The following is a 15,001-nucleotide window of genomic DNA, read 5'->3' on the forward strand; positions in this document are numbered from 1 at the left end:
TGATCAGGGTTTTGAACTCGGCTCTCCCAGCCAAAGATCTGCTCTGCCTGTCCAGAGACTCCTTTCTGTGTAAGCTGCATTCCTCCGTCTCTGCTTGTGCCAGGGCTCTGCAGCCCCAGAAGGTGTCCGCATGAGACGAAAATAGCCCTGCCACTGGGACAGAGAGAAGCCCATTTGGCTTGTGCCTCGTTATTTGTCCCTCCAATGGTTCCCAGTTGTGACGTCAAGACTGCCATTCAGCACGGAGCAAAAGGAAACTGGCTTCTCTGCATCAGTAGCCTGTGCTAACCGCTGCTCCTAAGGCATCCAAAATGCTCTCTGTCTGGCAGAGCTGTGCATTCCATGCCTGGGTGACCTGGTTAAATGGAGGAAACCAAATGCTGTTCCCTGAATGGTCTCCAAGACAAACCTTTCACCCAGGCGTCTCAAGCTCAGGCCCCACAGCCTCCAAGGACTGAATGGCTAGGCCGAATTCCTGGGCCAAGCTGCTTGTACATTCAGCTCCTATGCAGCCTCCGAGGCGGGAAGCGGCAAAGGCATTAGCATCGGCCTTGGTTAGCAGCCTCCTCAACATCATACTGCCTCAGGTCAGTACTGCAGGATCCCTCCTGGAAAAGAAATACTGTGGGTTTTTTTTTTTTTTTTTGGTTTTTGTTGTTGTTGTTGTTGTTGTTGTTGTTGTTTTAAGCCTTTTGGAATCAAACTCAGAAGTGGCAGCTGGCGAATGACTTTTTCCTTCATCCAGCTTCTCATTTCCACCCCCAGCCTCGGATTTCTGAATTCCAGAAAGACGTTTGTGTATGTGTGCTTCTTATCTGGCGTTCTGTGCTTTTGTTTGTTTGTGTTTTTACGAAGAGCTGCACTTTGCTCTGGGGAGAGGGAGCAAGACGGTAAGTCAAAACTGTGTATTCAGGGAAAAGCTCCCACCTCTACTGCAAACATGGTAATCCTATGCGACCGAACGCTCCCTGTTTTTTTTGATCCCTTAACAGCAATGGATGCCTCAGATCTACCAACTGAAGGCTGAGTCACCCTCTCAGGCTGTGCTTCCTTGAGTTTCTTTCTGGCATGGAAGACACTTTATTTTATGAGCCTCAGAAATGAATGTTTCAGTCACTAGGAGAAGCACGGGTATGGCAAACCACACTGTATTTCAGGGTTGGTTGAGACAAGTCAATATGTGTTTGAGGTTTTGCATTAGAAATCCCAGCCAGCCTTTGTCCAAATACCCCTTCTGTAAACCTCGGCCTGAAGGATGTTGGCAGAACCAAAACCACTTAATCTAACACATGCACAAATGTGTTAGGTTAATATTTAATTAATTAATTAATATTTCGTGTCAGAGCCTTGATATCAAGTGAGGCCTTGTTTTAGAGACAGGGTCTTGCTGTATAACCCAGACTAAACTCAGATTGAATTCAGTCCTCCTTCATGCTGAGATTGTAGGTGTGAGCCAGCTCACCTGGCTCATTGGCGCCATTTTATGTATGGGTAGTTTTTGTGGTTCTGTTTTGTTGAAACAGACTCTTCCTCTGCTTTCCATAGCTTGCCTGGAACTTGTGATCCTCATGCCTCCAGAGTCCTGAGATTACAGGTCTGTGCCACCACACACACATTGTTTATTTTAGATGGTCTTGCTCTGTAGCCCAGGCCAGCCTACAGATTGCTACGTAGCCTAGGCTGGACTCCCATTCACAGCCATCCTCCTGCTTCAGCCAAGTAGGTCATGAGATTACAGAGCTGTGCCTCCACACCTGACTGGTGAGGCCTTTTCATAGTAGATTATTATAATACAAAGTTTCTCTTGCTCCCCAGCTCTTCTGGAAGGAAATGGAGCTCTTCAGATGGCTGGGTAAAGATAGACTAGATACATGAGCCATGCCAAATGATGGTTTAGAGTGAGCACTAAGTGAAGTCTGGTTTTGTGTTCATAGACAGACTTGCTCAAAGCCTGACTAACAGCTTGCAGACGCCCTGTTGGTGTAGAGGTTGTGTGGTATATGGAGTCAGTGTGCTTGTCTTCTTCAGGCTTGTGGAGTAGGTCAGCCTGGGGCTGTTGGAGTAAAGGAGAAAGCCCAGAGTATTGCCTTCTAGCTGTGGCTGGAGTTGAGTGTAATTTACCAATGGTCAGGTTTTTCTCTTACTTTGTGAAGAGGCAAGGTATCCCAATACAAACTGACTTAAAATTGAATCAGCTGCTTTATTAAGACTGTATATTTGTTTTTCATTATGTGAAAAAGATTGGAGACATGATACAGTCATCTTACTTCTTTGGATAAAGGCTGAATGTTGACTTCTGTACCTTTAGAGGGAGTAATGTTTGTATACACACTTGAAATATTCAAGTCCCTCTCAATTTTTAAGTATACAAGCCATTATCTTCATAAGAGAAAAGTCTAGCTTTCCTAATCATCTGTGTCGGACTTTCTCTACTGCAGAGGTCTTACATACATACGGTGTAATTTATTGTCATTTTTGTCAGTTTGAAAGTCTCCACTTTCATGCTCAAGCTGACTGCATTGTATCTGCACTGTATTGTGCGGTGTCAGACAGTCAAGAAGGTGACCCATAAGAGACGCTGGTAACACAAGGCCTGAGCAGGACGTCAGCATGTTTGTCAACATTGTAATTAGGATGAACTTCACTTCCTAATGCAAAGTGGCAGCTGCAGAGATTGAGGTGCCACCTCAGGAAGCAGGAGCCCTACCACACCCCGAGTATATGGTGTTGTCTTTTCACGTGTGCGCATTCACACACACTCCAACATATGCACCCACACTTGGCACTGAGGCCAGAGGAGAGTGTCACATGTTTTCTGTTCATTGCTCTCCGCCTTATGTCCACTAACACACGGTTTCTTACTGCATCTGGAACTCTCCAGATCTGTTTTTGCTATACTGTCTGGCCAACAAACCCCAGTACGCCTGTCCCGATGCCCTCGCCTCCCTCCCAGGGCTGGTGCTACAGGCATGTGCCGCCATGCATAGCTTTTATGTGGTGCTGCGGATGTGAACTTGGTCATCATGCTTGCAGAGCAAGCACTCTTAAAACTGGCCCCCTGCCTTGTGTTCTTTAAGGGACTCGATATGTTTCAGTGGTCTTGTATGACCAGCCTCACGTAGATTTGTCTGTCATTCCTGACATAGTATAGATAATACTATCGTAGGCATGTTACAGAATTTCAGGGGATTTTCTGTGTTCTGTCTTACTGTTATTTGTGCAGGGGCATGTACATGGCCAGCATACATGTAAAAATCAGGAGGTGATTCCCTCCTTCCACCACATTGGTTCCCGGGATCGAACTTAAGTGATGAGACTTGGTGGCCCCCACCCTTACCACTGTGCCATCTCACCTGCCTGAGACTTGGGGTTCTCGACCTGTAGTGTGGAGTGGTGACTGACACAGCCATGCATGCTGGCTGACAGGACTAGAGCCTGTGTATGTAACCCCAGGAAACGCACAGTCTTCATGGCACCCAGCATTGCCCTTGTGAGAGCAATTAGTGTTTGTGTTTTGTTTTTGGTTTTTTTTTAGATAAAGTTTCACCATATATACCTCTGGCTTCTTCGTAGGAACTTGCATTTTATATAAACTTTTCATACTTACTTTTAAAATTTTAATGAAAACTTGGAAGTTGACAGACATAATTTTTTTTCTCTATGGGCCCAACAAAATAACTGAAGATTCTTATGGAGTGTGGTGACCAAGAAACTGAATTTCAGGAGGTGATAGTTGTGGCTCTGTCATGGAGTCATTTGACGGCCTTTTTCTTCATGCAACAGGTGTGGCTATCCGGTGACGTCGGTGGAACCACAAACACTTCATCTTTCTATCGTCTACTCTGCCTTCCACCAGTCACTGGTCAGCGAAGACAGGCAGCAGAGGGGGACAACTGCTGGCTAAGCTTGGTGACAAACAGGCCTGCTTGGTGAAGATGAAGGGTGACCGCCAGTGGTCCATCTCCCAAGGCTTGCCGGAGGCTGTCCTTCTAGTTAAGGTAAATCAAGTGTAATGCGTCTTATCTCCACATTGAAATAGGTTAGACACCAGGAAGAAATGACTTGGAGACAAGTATCAAAGAAGGAGAGTGGAAATGGTATACTTAAGTATGTCTACATGTATGTCCGTGTGTAATGAGTGTGTGAATGATTGTAGGAATTTATGTGTCTATGTGTATCCTTGTGTCTGGAAATATGTGAGTGCGTAGCTACCTGCGGGTGATTGTGTGAGTGCGTGAATTTCAATCCTGAGCCCAGGATTGCATACTGCCCGGTGGAGTCACAAACTCATACCTTGGTCAGAAAGCCACGCTAGTCCCCCAGCTTCCTGTGCATTTGTGTGTGTGTTTTGTTGGCGTGCATCCTGCTGTGTGGCACTGAGGGACAGACTTTGACAGGCCTGGTTTGTAAACAAATCTGTCAGCCCAGGATTTTTCAGTCCTGTGTACATTGGTTCTGCTTTTCCCACCAACACAGAGAAGCCTAGAAGTTTCGAAGCTTGTTTCCTTTTAGACAAGAAAATTTGCACATGACCTAAATAGGCACATCTACCCCATAGAAGTCTTCGGGTTGTCGAAATTTTAAGCCTGGACCTTGAATTGTGAAAGTGAATTGCAGCCACTCCAGAGTGCGCTCCCCCCCGCCCCCAGGACAATGCTCAGGAGAAAAGGGAAGCACCTTTGCCCTCAGAGCTCGTTCTGGGCCATAATGGGATTAGTCACCTAAGATGAGAAAGTGTGATGCAGGTTTCCCAAGAGTGTGTGAGTCATCTCCTTCATAGTCTAAAGTATAAACTTGAAACATCTACCTATAGTTTTTGCATGGTTGATTTAATATCCCAACCAGGTTCAAGTTTTTATGGCAGGAAATGTGTGTGAATGGTTAAGATAGGAGTAAATAATTCTTGATCTTGTGACTATAATACAGGGAGGAACTTTTAATACCAAATAAAAGTTTGGGTGTGGAAAAGTTTTGACTGAAAAATGTAGCACGCATCAGTTTTCCAGAATCTTGCCTATAGTTGTTACGCTGCCTCAAAAGAAACAAATACCAGAATGGTCTGTGTAGCTTTCTTATTAATACCTTTGGTTTAGAAAGACATTTTTAAGTATTTTTTTTTTCTGTGACCCAACATGATATACAGAACCATTAATTGTGGCAGAGGAGGAGAGGGGAAATCTCATCCTGGGCCTCAAACGTACTAGGTAAGCGCTGGGCTGCCAAGTAGCAGTAATGATTCTGTGTGGAACATTCTTGGCCAAGTACAAATGTACATGGGGTTGAAATATGGGATGATACCAAGACCAAGGAGACGCAACAGTGCCACCTTAGACAGCCTACTGCACAGGCACTTAGGAAAGGCACTTTGATGGGACAGAGGAAGAATATAGCTAAGCAAGTCCAAAGGGAGAAGAATTGTGTAAAACTCAGGTTTAAATTCCTAGTCATTTGGGCTTGTAGCAGAAGATGCTTTTCCCTGAAGAAAAACATGCACGAGGGAGGGAGGGTGGGGGAGGAGGGCATTTGAAGCTCGCACCAACCCTGCTCATGCGTCCCCAGGGTGAATGGACATTGGAGAGAGATTAAGGTGTTAGTTCCTTGTGCGTTCTTAGCCTCTGTCGGTTGGGGCTCTGTTGTTTCCGTGAGCAGGGATGTAGATGTGAGGTCCCAGATTTGAGCCCCCTTCATCCACCCAGGTTGAAATCAGGTGCTCTGAATCACTCTGCTTCTCAAATGTAGCGTCACAGATCCAGCAGGCAAAGTTAGTAAGACACATGTCGCTGTGGACAGACTGACCTGTTCATTCTAGACTTGTGTTAGCACTTGTTAGAAATTTCAAAGTGTGTAGGAAACTATGTTTGCAAGTGACATGTTCACAAACCTGCCTCGTCAGGGCCACTCTGTGGCTTTTAGATGGTTCCCCTGGTGTTCTTTCACTGGAGGGTGCACCCCTTTGGAGGGGGCTGAAGAACGGGTCAGGAGGGTCACAGTCCCTTGACTTTGGGTGCCATCTCCACTATCCACTGATAGTGGCTCTCCTTAGGCAAGTCCTCAAGCTCCCTCGGTTCCCTTGCCTGTAGGATGGGGTAATAGACCTTAACCTGTAAGGTTTCCCTGAAAGTAGCTTGGGCAGTGTCTGAGCCAGGCCTGCGTGTTATGGACAATTAAAGTAGCCCGAATAGGTTGGGTGACTTTTCGTAAGCGCAGATTAGCTGGGACCCAGCTCTGGCTTCCTATCTTCATGAGGCCACTGTGTCTCCTGTCCATAAAAGCATCGTGAAGAATCCAAGTGTTTGCATAGTCTAAAGGGGAACTTTGAGTAAATGTTAAGTATGGGGAGTGCTTTTGTGTCAGGGTTTTAGTTTGTTTGAAGAGGGTGGACCCTGTACACTTGAACAGTGTCCACAACAATGCAAACGTGACAGCTAGACCTGGATCAGCCTTGGAATTCTGTCACATTCTGAGTGTCCAGCCTACCAGGTGAGCACACCTCTCAAGGATAGCAGTGACCTTCGCAGCTGCCTCGTGCTCAGTGCGTGCTCTCTGCCCCTCCCTAGCTTCTGCGTCAGGAGCTTCTGGTTTGACCTTGTTTCCCTTTCTCCTAAGACTGTCCTGATCAGCAATCAGAGATAGGCCAGGACCAGCCACACAGCCATTGAGATCTGAGCCCAGGATGTGTTCTACACTGTGAGGAGGGAAGCTTCCTGTACCAAGAGGGGAAATGAGATATTTGAGCTACCCTCAGATGCTTTTCCTTCCACCAGTGAAACAGCCATAGGATGTAGAGGAATCTTCTCTTTCCCTGAGGACCTTCACTTGGACAGGGCAGAAGGGATGAGTATGGTTTGGTATAGTAAGTATATTCTCACCTCCAATTATAGCGCTGTTTGACTTGCCCTGACTTGTAAATTGTATTTACATTATGAAAATGGTTCCTGCGCTCTTCAGCAATACCAGTGTGATAGCCTGGGAAGTGGCCCCGCAGGAGAGCGGCTTCCCTAGAGTGTGTGAAGCCCTGAGTTCAGTCCCCGGTACTGTCAAAAGCAAACAACAACAGCAAACCATCTGTAAAAATTACAGAAACAGTGTGCCCCATCTTAAGTATCTGAAAATGAGGAAGAAAAGTGTCAGGGCAACTATCCAAAGGCACTGAAGAGCATGCAGGTCGGACATGGTCTGTCTCCATCAGCAACGGCCTACAGCAGACACTTGTGTTCCCTGCCGGCCTTGACCCCCCCCCCCATCCTGACACCCTCGCCCAACGTGAAGGCAGGACAAACTCCTAAGAAAAAGCTACCCTCTTCTGGCATGTAGGCAGAGCACTATTATCTGTAATAAATAAGTGAATCTAGAGGGGGGAGGGGCAGGAAGGAAGGAAGAGTAAGCTACCCTCTCACCAGCGTGGCCCCATGTCTGCTCAGAACAAGCCCCGTCGCCCTTGAGACTACCTTGACCAGGAATTGGAGCAGTTCTCCTTCCCTCCCCATGTTTTCAGGTCGTCAAGATCTCCCGCTCTCTTCTATGTGAAACAAGTTAATAGGTTTGTCAAAATACAAAATGTCATATTGTTGTCAGCTTCAAAGGATGCCTGACTGTCGGATGACACACATGGATTGCTGTTAAGTGACTGTGCCCTCAGACAGGTCTGAAAAACCCTAGGGGGTGGCAGTAGAGTCTGGTGAATGTCATCTGGGAGGAAAGAGGATTTCCATGTTTGAAATTTGGGGACAAAAACAACTTTGTCTTTCCTGCAAGGGTTAATGCGCTAGCCAGCTTCAAATTGGTTCTCTTGAATCTTAAAATTACTTTTCTGGTCACGCGCTCAGAAGGTCTACACATTTGTGAATCACCCCCACCCCCACCCCACCCCATGCTATTCTCTTCGGCTGTCTTAATTACACAGGGGTTGGGAAACCAAATTAAAACTAGGCGTGGCTGGGTAAACATCGACTACATTGCAAGCTTCTAGCTTCACTGCTGGGGTGGTTTCTCCTCCCTCCGTAGCTCTGCTTTTCACTTGCTTTTCTAAAGGAAATAGCACGAGGTCTTTTGGAAATACTCACAGGAAGTGGTCGCTGGATGCTGGTTACTCACCAGCCCCAGAGTCCTGACAGGTGGCAGGTGTGGCTGCCTCTCCTGCTTATGTGAAAGTAGCCCCCAGAGGGGCAGGCGCAGGGCTGGTTGGGTGCACAGCCAAGTGGCTTTCACGAGGTGACTGGTCATTGCCTGTTGTCTGGGGGAAGGGTGACTCAGGGCGCTGGGCCGGGGTCGGGGCACACACGTGGTAGCTACTCTGGAGTTTCTGCTCTATTCTCAGAATGCAGGCTGTCTCCTAAAAATGCTCCCTCCCTCCCACCCCCAACAGTCCTTCTTCCTCAGTGAGTCACTTCCAGAAATGAGTAGCCGCAGAGTTTGGAATGAGCATTGTGAAATCCCTCGTTTATAATGGCAGGTTTTCAGTTGGTGGCCTGATCAGACAGACAGTTTCTCAGGATCAGAATGAGAGCTTGTCTTTAAAAAGAAAAAAACAGTGAGAGAAAGAGAAGAAAGAAAGAAAAACGGAAAGTAAACCCCTTGGATTCAGAAAGCAAAAGTCTGCCACTGAAGAACTGTCACAGCCGACCTAGCCTGGTCTGTGTCAAGTTGTGTATCCTTAGATTTGCCTGCATGGATGAGTTCTTGGAATTACCGACCTCTCACCGGTAGTAGCTGGTGATTTCCGATGCAGAAGGTCACTAACTACATGAAACGGCTCTCTTCTGGGTGAGTAGGTGGTAGTTTCCGAAGGTGTTGAGCAGCTTGACTCACAGATTTAAAAGGCAGGATTTAAACGCCGGTGGCTCTTGCACACGCCTGTGCACTGCCGGACAGCAGGGCCCCGGGGAGCTGTTTAGCTGTGTGGATAGTGAAACCCAGTCTTTGGAACACGGAGAACTTTTGAGGAGGAGAAGGTATTTTTGCAGAAGGAAGTGGCTTGGGTTTTGGGGGGAGGGGACTTTTAGAGGTGTAATTAATTGGGTTTCTATGTTTATTTTAAGCATCTTTGGGGTAAAAGACAAATGACTTACTTGGTCCCAAAACTAACTCTACGGAAGCTGACCCATGTGGCCCTATACCAGCTGTACCTTCTGTCAAAGCAAATGCTAACCCCAGGGGAGACTGGCTGTCAGCATCCACACTGGGTCTGCCAGGCCCTGTGGGCTCCTGGGTCAGTGGGACCACTTTAATCCAGGGCAGAGAGGAGCTGGGTTACTGGAAACGGGGAGTGTATCTGTAAGGATTGTTCTCTCAAGTGGATCGGTTGCTTGACCTACTGACTCATTTCATAGGAATTGGGAAAACAACCTAGTGTGGTTTGATTGTTAATGCTTGAGGACTGCAGAATCCCTGGGCCTGCAATTGAGATGGGCTGGAGGAAGGTTGTGCTGGCACTCAGTTTCTGCCGGCCTGCCCTCTGCTCTTCTAATGGAATTCAATCTTCTGCTTCCAGGACAAGTCCAGCCTCTGCTTGGGGATCCTTGGGTGACCGGTCAACCGTGAGTATGTGTGACAACAGTTTCTGGTTCTCAGAATCTTGCCTAGAAACTTCTAACTGGCATTTTGTCTAAGGAAGGGCTTCCAAAAACTGTCGATGCTGGTGTATTTGTAATACATTTCACTTAGCATGGAAAGTACTATGGGTGTGAGCATAACTTCAGAAACAAACATAATCTATGGGCAACTATGGAAACAGAATTTAGATTTATTTATATCTTTAGAGCATACAGATAAAACTACAGTTGCAGTTTTGGTGCACTAAGTGCTTCTTTATTATTTAAAGCATAATAGCAAATAAATCCGTATATTGTAGGAAAAAATGAAAGATGTGCATTTGTGACAAGTGATGTAATATTTATGAGAGAGGCTTGTGAGTCCTGATACTCTGATTATATACCAGTACTAGCAAATGAACTTCAGAAGATAGCAAAGAAAGTCTGCCTAACCTGTGTGAAAGCAGAGGTTGAGAGAAGACAGCCATGACATTGCATATACAGTATTGCCTTTGTGTTGAGTATGCTGACTCTTGCCTCCTAATCACATCCTCAAATTACATCCAAAGGATACTTGGTGGGTGGTTACTATGGGTATTCTCATTCTCTCACCAGCGGGCTGAGTAGAAGGTGGAGATGGTGTGTCTTATTTATTGAGTGTACTGAGTTATATCCCAGTGCCTTAGAGTACAGTTATCAGTATGTTCTGGATGCTAGACACTCCCCCGCCCCTTGAGATTCTGGTGAAGCCATGAATTCCTTTAACTGCACCAATACACAACATTTGGTTGCACTTGGGGACATCCATAGACACAGAAGCCTCTGTAGATGCCCCAGGTGTAGGAGGTTGAGCTGGTCCCTGGGGCCTTATCCTGACTGGACTGTTAGGCTTCCCAAAGAACTGCTGTGTTAAGAGCAGGAAATAACCCGGCCAGAAGCCAGTCCATGAGGCTGCTGGGTGGAGGTCAGAGGCAGAGAAAAGGACAAAGGATGGAGGACACATGACTAACAGTAAATATTAGAAAGTGTTGTTGTCAGGAGTGTCACACGTGGGACCCAGAACTCTGCCTATTTAGTCAGGTAATTATGAGTTCAGGGTAGAGAGCTAAAGAGTCATAGTAAACAGCTTTACCCACTTTTTCTCAAATCAATTCAGGAAGTCTTTCTCTCCTTCCCTCTTTGGTTAGTGTTTCCATGGTGTGTGCCCCAAGTCAGGTAGGAGCACAAGTCGCCTGAACTTGAGGATGTAACTCCTCTAGCATTTCATAGTTATATTCCTGGGAAGAAGTGTGGCAGGGTAAGCATATGAGGATGTTGTTGAATGCAAAAGGAACAGTGTTTGAAAAAATACAGTCTTTATTGTTCATTAGCTCCGTTGAGTAGCATCGGAGCCATTGTGGAAAAGGAAGACACGAATCTTGAGTGTGTTAAAAGGAGTATAAGATGAAGGCTAAAAGGGCTGGGTTTGACGTTCGTCAGAGTCACTGTACTCAGTCTGAGTCATGCTTGAAGAAAGATGTTGGGCGATTGTGAGTTGCTGATACCCAGTCAACAGAATTACACACCCTTCAGTGAAAAGATAAGAAACTGAGGGTTTTAGTTGGAAGGCAAGGGAGGTTCTGTTACTGATGGTCGTATGCACTAACTGCTTGATTTCTCTTGTCTCCTTGGGCCTCCATGCTGCCCACTTTCCCTAACTTGTAGCACAGTGCATAGCTGTTGGTTTAGAAATGCTTGTAACACTTTGATGATAGCCTCACTGAGAGTAAGTACATCCAGATAAATCCAAAGAGCTGTTGTTGTGACACAGGAATAATTAATATATCTTCTGGCTGTGAAAAATTGGTAAGGTGACAAAATAGTTGAGCCGAGGGATGTGAATGATAATTTTCTCGAAAGAAAGTAACTATTTTGAGTGGTAGGACATTTATTCTTTCAACAGTCACTCAGGGCCAGTCGGTAGACAGGCACAAAAGGAAGACTGTGATGCTTAGTTACACTACTATGGGGACATAAAGCAGCATGTGGTGGGGGCTCGTGACTTTCCGCCACCACCCTGTGTGACTTCCTGATGCAGTTGAAGTACGGAATGCCTCCTTACAGGGCAGCCATCGAGGCTAGCAAGATGCAGTTAGTGGTGAGCCATTCCCATGAGGACCTGGTACATAGGGACACAGACCTAGGAGGTGTGTGGCAGAAGGCATGGGTCCAGGAAGGAATAATGAGAGCCAGACATTGGGGAAGCCCTAGTTTACACAAGACTAGTGTACCACACACGGTGGCCTGATGATTCCCAAGAGGGTAGCCTGGTTAGACATCCAACGTGGACAGACAACCCGGCAGCCGTGAAAGGACTTGGTTTAGAGTGTGGTGGGGGTAAACGGTAAAGGGGCTCCTGACACATGGAGGAGTGGATTCCCGGGAGAGGAGTGAGCAGGCGGATAAGGCAAAATGGGCACAATGCTTGTAGTATCCCTCACTGTGGAACCGTGAAACAATGCCAGAGGGAAGTCCAGGCCTGGAGGAATGAACAGGTGACGTGACAGAGAACACAATGACTAGGTAATGAGGATGTGAGAGAAGGAGTGAGTAGGAAGTCGGATTAATGGACATGGACTTCGAATTTGATGAACAAACAATTCAAATGAGCAGGTGGTCTTGACTGGTGTGTACACCCTTTTCCAAAGCAGTGGTCATTCTCTTTTGCATTGGTTATTAGTTGGTGACAAGGTCTACCTTTAGTAGCCTTCAATGGCCTTAAACTTATTATGTGGCCCAGGTAGACATGGAACTCAATCCTTTCTGCCTCATCCACCTGGGCTTTGTGTTTAAACTTGGTTCCAAGTTATGGTAGTAAAAGTTTCCATTGTGTATGTCTGAGGCATACAATACATTTTGATGGACAGTCAAATCAATTTATACCTGTATCTCACATGGTTAAACTTACGTATGTAAAAGCACCTAAATTCCCCTGTACTACTATATTGACTGCTGTTCAGCCATACTTCCCATTGATTTATCTCAAATAACAGAAATTATGTACCCTTTAACCTTTATCTCTTTTTTTAAAGATTTATTGATTATGTATGTATACAGTGGTATGCCTGCTTGTATACCTGCGGGCAGAAGAGGGAACCAGATCTCATTACAGTAAGTTGTGAGCTACCATGTGGTTGCTGGGAATTGAACTCATGGTCTCTGTTAAGGGGAGCTAGTGCTCTTAACCTCTGAGATGTCTCTCTAGCCCTAGCCTGTATCTCTTAGCCCCCCTTGCACTATTGTGTGTGCTTCTGTATACTTGACTTGTTTATTTCCACATATAAAAAAGAAGGGAAATTATCTTCAGTTCCTGAAGATCGGCTGGTGTTAATGTCACATACTAATGCTTTTGGGTCTCTTCCCATAGCTACCTCCTCTCACAGTGCAGGAGCTTTATGGACCCTTGCTCTAGCCCACTTTTTAGATGAGCATTTTCTCCGCTAAAGCATTTTAATGGTGCATTGTGCTCTCCTTTGAGGTTCAAGTTTTTTCATATTTCAGTAGTTATCCTCTAAAATGCATGAGTACTGGAAATTTGTTTCTTGTGGGTTTGGGTGGTGCTACATGCCTTTAACCTCAGCACTCGAGGCTGGCCCATGCAGCAAGTTCTGGGTCAGCCAGGGTTATGTAGAGAGACCTTGTCTCGTTTTGTTTTGTAATTTCCTTAGGATATGTTGAATAGTGAGTGGGTCTTGAAGGAATCAGACTACAAGATTTTGATGGGTTTTGCTGACTTGTTTCTCAAGTATTTGCACCATACTAGACACATTTTTTAGCAGACTTTGGAATTTCTCACAGCCTTTTTATAGGTGCTGTTACTACCTTTCCTGGTAGTCTTCAGACAGAATGTTACATTGCTTTTGGTTCGTTTATTCAGCAGGCATGTAAAGCACGCTCATACCATGTTAGTTTTTCCTAGTAAGCTGAGCTTTGTTCATGTGTCCACAAGTCTCTTTTCTCTTTTGTAGATGTCTGTCAATGCTCATCACTAATGTTTCTGGTGAAATACGGCTCTCTGTAATAGTTTTTATCTCTGTATGGATGAGACGTACTTGGGCCAGATAGTCCTCCTCCCTTCTTTGACTTCTCGTTTCACTTGTCTGTCTTTTTTTGTTTTTCCCCCTTGGGTGAGTTAGTGGCATTTGTTTCTCCTCTGGCTAAAGCTTGCTCCTCTGTACTGAAGACTTGTCCTCCTACTCAAACCTTAGACAATATTTGTTTTATTCTTTTAAGAACTAATTTTATTTTTCTTTCTTAAGCTTGACAAATGACAAGGAAGGTCTGAAGCAAAGATTCAGATGTTTTTTTTTTTCAGAGTAAATCCCCCAGCATTGTACACTGAGTCATCGGTCTTTCCCAGGTAGTTGGTGTTCCCGTTATTTTCTGTTCCCACACTTTGTTCCGTAGCAGGATGCCATGAAGTGCCTGGGTAGTATCACTTGAGTGCAGGGTGTGAGCATAGTTTTTACAAACATTTTATTATAAAGTCTCAAATACACAGCAAAATTGAAAGTTTTATGCTAAACTCCTTCCATTCACCTGCTGGATGATGGTTCCACAATTAATATTTTACCAATCTTTTATTAAAACCATGTATTTATTGGTGTAATACTTTCTAAACCATCATTTGAACCCCAAGAAGAGTCTTATAGAAGTTTTCCCTAATCCATGTTATGTCTTTGTATGTTTCTTTTTAATTTTCAGATCTGCTTTTGAGGACTTGTGGGAATTTTTATTAGTAGTACCGTAGTGAGCAGCACAGTATATATTGAGGAACACTATATTTTCCAGCATGTTTCTGTTATCTAACTTTATGGCTTGACTTCCAAGGCTTATGAGGTGATGAGTTTTTTTCTTAAGCCTAGTTCCCTGTTATAGGTGGCTTTCCCTAACAGTAGTTGTCTCTTGACAAGATGGTGCAGCAGCTGGGATGGAAGGTTAGGCCTGACCAGAAGTAGCTGCCCGGACCACAGTGCTAGCCTGAAAGCAGACACTGTCCCAGGTTGCTTTTCTGACGGATGAACGTTGCTGTGCAAGGGAGCCCTTACTGGGAGAGTAGACTGCCCTGGAGAGCCTCGAACTGCAGACTGTGCCTCCCAGAGGGCTATTTTCTAACAGCCCTGGTTCATAGGGAGGGAGCAGCAAGTCCTCAAAGACCTCAGGTCAGAGAGCTCCAGCCCTTTGTCCAGGCTGAGAGCCACCAATACAGACTCTCAGGTCATCGTGAGCCTCGATGGGACCACACCCTGGACATAAGTTGGTCACAGTGCTATAACAACTAGCTGGTCCCTGCTTCTCGGGGCAGCACACAGCCAGATGGATGGGACATTCCCAGCCTGCCTGGAGAGACTTGCCTCCGCTCACCAAGGCAGTGACCATACTGCTTTCCCCCATGCTAGCCTCAGTTTTGCATCTGTAAAAATACTTACAGT

General features: G+C 45.7%; 1 long non-coding RNA gene across 1 annotated transcript; it reads left to right on the forward strand.

Annotated features, from left to right (window-relative positions):
• The first annotated feature begins 5,489 nt into the window (after positions 1–5,489).
• Positions 5,490–14,769, forward strand: LOC121133033. The gene is made up of 2 exons (XR_005869770.1): positions 5,490–8,763; positions 9,491–14,769. It is a non-coding gene; the product is annotated as an uncharacterized LOC121133033 (long non-coding RNA).
• The last annotated feature ends 232 nt before the right edge of the window (positions 14,770–15,001 follow it).

The sequence above is a fragment of the Mesocricetus auratus genome, unplaced genomic scaffold, assembly GCF_017639785.1.
Source record: "Mesocricetus auratus isolate SY011 unplaced genomic scaffold, BCM_Maur_2.0 Super-Scaffold_100019, whole genome shotgun sequence".
In the NCBI taxonomy this organism is placed as follows: domain Eukaryota; kingdom Metazoa; phylum Chordata; class Mammalia; order Rodentia; family Cricetidae; genus Mesocricetus; species Mesocricetus auratus.